This window comes from Mytilus galloprovincialis, chromosome 8, assembly GCF_965363235.1.
Source record: "Mytilus galloprovincialis chromosome 8, xbMytGall1.hap1.1, whole genome shotgun sequence".
Taxonomy (NCBI): domain Eukaryota; kingdom Metazoa; phylum Mollusca; class Bivalvia; order Mytilida; family Mytilidae; genus Mytilus; species Mytilus galloprovincialis.
The window spans coordinates 22,695,388-22,702,358 of NC_134845.1; positions in this window are offsets into that span (position 1 = coordinate 22,695,388).

A 6,971-nucleotide genomic window follows, 5' to 3' on the forward strand; every position below is an offset into this window, starting at 1 on the left:
GGAGATCAGATAGTGACAAGACAGTGAACCGACGCTGACGGAAGTTATCCGTTCGAACAAATTTCTCCAGATCATTCCCGTTCCACAGGACACCGTCCCGAATACACAGAACATTGTTAGGAATTCGATCCGATACAGCAGAATCTTTCACGACATAGGCACGATTGTAATACGACTAAACAAAATCGGCTGAGTTTCCCCGAATGTTACGGGACGCACGTAACTGTCGGGGTGCTTTGCCGAACTATTCGGACCCTTCCCGACCAGTAGGAATCTGTTACGAACTAAAACGACTGCGTTCAGACAATAATAGGACATTCCAGATAATTGAGGATACTAATCCGACTTTTTCACTTTTCGTGTCGTATCGCTGTCTGATCTCAAACGGGAGTACTAATCGGCAATGTGTGAACCCCGCATTAGAACAAGATCTTTCTGTCCTGAAATTTTCAAATGCATCAGAAAACCCGTTGTTGGGTTGCTGCCCTTAAATTGGTAATTTTAAGGATTTTTTTGCAGTTTTGGGTTATTATCTTGAATACTTTAATAGATAGAGATAATCGCAGTAGAAGCGTGGTAAGATCGGGTTGCTATCGGATAAATCGTGGTATGGTCGTAATGAGAACGTGATGAGCGTAGTAACATCATGATAATCGTAAAAAAGGCGTGGTGAAAACGAGGTATAATCGTAGCGGGATCGTTGTAGAAGCGTAATGAGGACGTAGTATCATCGTGAAATCAAAAAAAAAATTAAACATTATATGCCGCTCATACCGCGACCTCACCACGATTTGAATTTCTTTTGGATCGCGGTGAGCGTAGTGCGATCGTGGTCTAATGAGACTGGACTTAAATTAATTTTCATAGGACTTATTTTTCAATTTTCAAAGGCTACTGTAGTACAAAAGAAAAATAAATATATGAAAATAATTTTTATACCATATACCTTCTTCATAAACAAAATATAAAGACATTTGAAGAGGGTTCACGTATCGCCCATCAACAGGAACCTGCATGATTCTTACAATTAAAGACAGGTACTTAAAATAAGTATAAATTTTCGTAATCTTTTTTTCTTAATTTCCTGCGGTATAACAATTGAAATACCTGTTGTAAGAAAGTTTATAATTCCACATTTTGTCCTTTCCACACTCAAATTAGAAACACACATTATTTAGATAGTTTTCCTACGTTTACCGTATTTACTTTTAAAATACTATCAATGAAAATAAAAGCCGGGGGATAAGCATTTTTTATTTACACATGTGAACAATACGTCATATTTTTTTCATTTAATTTTATCATTTAACCTTATTTTTTTAATTCTTGTAGATTATTTACTACGTTCGTTTTAATTGCATTTATAGTATTTAATATGGTTAACTTTAAAATGAAACTTAAGGTTAATGCCCTTGAATTATATACAACGAGGAAGTTTAAAAGAAAAGAAAACAAAATGAACACCATTTGCGATGACTGTTCCTCTAGCACATTACTTCGTTACTGCATGCACTGTTACAAGCCTCAGTGTCACAGCTGTCAACCTGTTCATAGTAAGAATAATAGTAATCATATTTTCAAATTTCCAAAACTTGACCGTTACAGAACAACTTGTACAGTTCATAACATCAGCTTTACCTCTTACTGCAGTACTTGTAGGACAATGGTATGTATACATTGCGTCCCTGAAATTCATAGTACTCACTATAATATCAGTTTTTTCGATGTCAAAGTCGATAAAATGAAACAAATCGAGAGAGAAAAGGCTGAAACAGATTATTATCTTAAAACAATTCGTTATGAAATCGAAAAAAGAGAGAACAAAGTAAAACATTTTAAAAACCAACTAGCAGAGATAGTTGACAGTTTTCCATTTTGTAGCACATATAGTTTAGGGAAAGAACCATACACTGGACAAATACGGTGGCGTTGGTATGACATTGAAAAAAGTCCACCACAAGAACTGGATATAATGTTTAAGCAAGTTAAACAGTTGAAGGCAGCTAAATATTTCTATGAAGAGTTACAAACAGCACAATCCAGATTGATGTCAACCTTTGGAGGGGAGGAACAATTCGTGTCATTATTTGGTCAGTACGAGAAAGCTATCGAAATATATACAAAAACTCCGGCAAAATGCGAAGAAGATTCAGATCTAGAAATATTGTACGAGCAAAAATCGAATGGGGATTCCAAGTATCCACACTTTATCATTCAAATAAGGTAAGTGTTCTTGTTTTACATAAATGCATGACTAAAGAAAGAGAGAGAATGAACATGGGTATAGGTCAACTTTGATACTACATGTAGTATTAAAAAGTAAACGTTGCCTTCAGATTTTAAAATAAATGCTGCATGTTCCGACCGATACATGATCCTATATTAATTTTAATAGTAAAAGTACACAGTCAAGTCATTGATTGCGACAATAAAAATATTAAGTAGAAGAAAGGAACCATCTTTACTTAAAGGAAACATCAAGAAAAATCTCAAAAGAGCTACACAAAGCTTTTAATTAGATTGGGTAAATTTGGTGCCTATAAAAGTTTTTCATTGAAAGGAAGCACCATTAAATCCTTACATCGAAAAGTTGGAATTATGCTCATTCATTGTTGAAACTTATAAGTTGAGACTTACAAATTTTAAATGATGCAGTTGGTAAATTAAACGACGTGTAACTCACGAATGCCATATCGAACACCAAAATTCCATAATCTAATAGTTTTGTGCGGCTGACTGTGTTCGCTATTAGATTTTACTAGAACACACCCGTGATATCGCGGGTCCGTGACTGATATATAACTATGCGTATGCCTTATTTTAGTATTGGTATTGTCATCTGATAAAGTCATGCCGATTATAACATGTATAAGGTGCACAGTTTTCTCTGCTTTCAAAATCTTTCTGTTTGAACCCGTCGACCTGGAACCTATCAATTATTGGTAATATTAATAATTTGGAAAACAAAAGGGCCTGCAATGGAGTATTTTTTACTCAACAGTATACAGCAAAATTCTAAATACACTGTTTGGTGGTGCGCCTGTCAGATGCGGAACGTACAGATAAGGTAATAGGTAACAGGTGAATATACTATTGGTATCGGTGTCGGACTCGATCCGGAACTTCTTAATTATTGGCAATATTAATTACGTGGAAAACAAACGGGCCTAGAGTGGTGTAATTTTTAATCAACACCATTGTACTATATTAGTTATATATAAAGTTGAATTCTTTGATTCATCGTTTTTACGTGATGACGGCTGACAAATTGGACCTCGTAATTTTAGTATTATAGATAATTTAGTCACGATTTCATGATTACATAGACATGTGAATACTTTCAAATCAGTTTACGGTCGATTTCATAAATATTATGTTAATTTTATCTTAATATATATAACAAGCTATTATGCTGTATTTCTCGTTCTGTTGACTAATGTTTAAGTTGTAGATACAAATAATGCGAAAAATCTTAACTCAGAGTTATGAATCATTAAGAAAATCTATGTTGTTTCTGACTTTTTTATTTGAATTGTTTTGGAGGAGGTGTCTTTAGACTTATTAATCAACCTACTGGTGTGGCAATCTTAGTTAGCTCCCAAAAGTATAACGAAATATTTGTGTACCTTTCTCAATTAAGTTTTGTCTTTGTAAATCGTTCTTTGTTCGGGTTAGTAGTCTTCAAGCGGATAGACTGTTTGTGCAGTTAAAAAAAAAATTACGGCATTAGTTTTTAGATGTTTGTAATCAAAGCAGGTGTTTTCCCACGTTAGTGGGACTGCCTTGACCGTGTGTTGTTCGTTGTTTTTTCTTTCATTATTTTTTTCAGGAGTCGGTTGTCAGCGTTAGCTCTGTCTGTTGTACTGTCATTTATTTTCGGTAAATAACTTTTAAATTTTCTGATACAAGTTTTCAGTGTAAAATATTATAATACATATATATAAAAATTAACAATTTAGAAAGAAGGTTACAGAACCTAAAAGGACAGCGATACCAACAGCGAAAGCACCTGTAGTACAAAGAGAAGAAAGCTTGACGACAATTTCACATTTCAAAAGAAAGGAATGTCAGTGAGTTGCTAGCCTCCATAACATTGAAAAATAGGAAAAAGTCGATTTCATATACACATATGTACTTTTTTTAATACAAAAGTTTTGCTCTAATATTTGTAACATTTATTCTGAGTGAAAACATTCGTATATGCCATTAAAAGAGGTACAAGGTTCACCATCACATACTCGGTTAATAATTCCCCCCATAAGCAACGAAAATCTGGTTTAAGGTGTGTTGATTTTTGCTGGAATTTAATAAGTAAGATTACATGTAGACGTTGCTTTGGTATATGGCTTAAAAAAGAAGGTACACCAGTTGAACCAAACACATCGTCAGTCCGACCAAAAATTTAAGGTATGGCGAAAATCTGGATCAGATTTCACTTTTGTTTTTGTCATCTGCCTGATCACGCTATTATTTTCATCAAATTTTGGGATCAGAACTATTCTATGGCGATGTTTTTGATGCGATCGAGATTTCCATCCATCAGCTTGGTGTGACAATGTGTACGCTTATTTAAATATAAAAATCATTCGATGTGGACTTCTTGCATGGTGAAAATTTACCACAAAAGATACCTTTTACAGTAAAATTTGACAGCAAAAGCGGATTTATTTTCATGTAACAAGGGTCAATTAGACCACACTCCATCATATTTGCACTTACATGAGACATTAGAAAAAAACTTTAATTTTGTACATACACAAGAGCTTGCTGAAACATACAATTAGCTTAATTGTTATGGAAAAAGTGTTGGAGGGAGTTTTCTAACATTATTCTTTTCTGAAAATTCGTTGTTCCTGTGCCACTGTCTTATTCTTTGAAACATTTGCAGCACCAATGGGTTGTCTGTTCAAGTACAAAACATTTACTGAACAAAATGGAAATTATCTCCAAATTGAAAACTGTGTGAATCATGATCCATTATTAATTGCTTACATTACATTAATTAAATACAGATTTAAACATCGGTGATATGACTGGATAAATCCGAGGAATGCGAATTATTGCAGTGCAATTAAACGTTTTTCTACGTTTTGAAAACGTAACGCAGCGTATTGAAACGTAGTGATCCTTTGTTCAAAACGGGAACTGCTCCTTATGTTTTGAAAATTCAAAAACTAACGTAGCGAAATTGAAACGAAGTAGAAACCTAGAAAATACGTAGTAAAGTTTAGTGGAACGTAACAAAACGTGCTAACTACGTATCGAAATGTATCAAAGCGTGGTGGAAACGTTGGTCTACACGTACTAATACGTAGAAAAACGTGAAAAGAACGTAACACACACCTAGTAAGCCCCAGTCACACTGTCCCGTTTCAAGAGCTACGTTTTATTACGTTTTGAAAGCGTAGCGAAACGGGAATATACGTAGCAAAGCGTATCGAAACGTAGTGATCCTTTGTTCAAAACGGGACCTACCCGTATGTTTTGAAAATTCAACAACAAATGTAGCGAAAACTAAAACAAAGTAGAAACCTAGTAAATACGTGGTAGAAACGTGGGTCTTCACGTTCTTATACGTAGCAAAACGTGAAAAGAACGTAGCACGAACCTAGTAAAACCTAGCTTTCAAAATAACGGGACATTTTTATTCAAAACGTAGTTGAAATGTAGCATTTTAAAACGGAATAAAATGTGACAGTGTGGCTGGGACTTAAAATCTTACTTTCAAAATAACGGGCCATTTTTATTCAAAACGTAGTTGAAACGTAGCATTTTAAAATAGTATAACGTGACAGTGTGCCTGGGGCTTAAGCATGCAACACAGTGTACGGATTTTCGTCAAATATACAGGTTATTAACCGAAACTCGTAAATATATATTAAGGAAGAAAATTACGTTTTGGAAACATGTTAGATATGTTATGAAATAGTAAATTGTTATACATAGCAAGTTCTTGAGCAGTCCTCATAAAATATTTCATTGGTAGGGATGTTTTAGATTGGTAGATCAATCTAATTAAACTATAGATCTCTGATTACGTTATACTACTTATATAATAGTTCTTGAAAAACTGGTCATTATCGTGATATATGGACTGCCCACAGGACAGTGGTATTGACTAAGATAGTGATAATGACTGAGCCAAAGGCTCAAGAACTATTATGTTTATTTCATTGAGAAACCATGTTTTGAAAATTCTCGTAAATTCAAAATGCCTAAAGCGAACTCAGGTAGTTGTACGATTTCTATGACAAAGAGTGAAGACCAGTCGTAGTAATACTGCCATTCGTTTTAGTGCAATTTTTCAGTATATAAATACTTAATCAAGTTATCTTTAATTTTATATTTAACGAAAACATATAATAAACAATTCAACAACTTAAATACAATATTAAGATCAGGAACTTGTTTCATAAAAGGTAAATCTCTCTAAACAGAGAAGCCACGCCCCAGTGGTCATTTACAGAGAAATCACGCCCCAGCGGTCATTATCAGACGGAAACCACGCCCCAGCGGTCATTATCAGACGGAAACCACGCCCAAACGGTCAATTACAGACGGAAACCACGCCCCACCGGTCATTATCATGTAAAAGTTCGTTAACGACCGGTTTTCTGGTCCGTTTTTTCTGTTAATGACCGATGGAATTTATTACTGAAGAATAATGAATGCCATGTGACCCCTTTTTATCCAATAAGAGAATCTTATTCTCAACCGATATGAAATAAATATGTATATAGATGTATGCATATGTAGTATAACGTATTCATGGAACCAACTTTATATTTTAATAAGATTGATTGATAGATTTAAAAAAAAAAATTACAGATTTATCAAGTTCAACACGGTATTCTGAAAATAAAGCCATGTTAGTTGTTCCACTTTAATGGCATCTTAAAAATCAAACATTTTTGATTTATTAGGTTCAATATTTTTATAAATTTTATAAATCTTCCGTTTAGTACCTATTT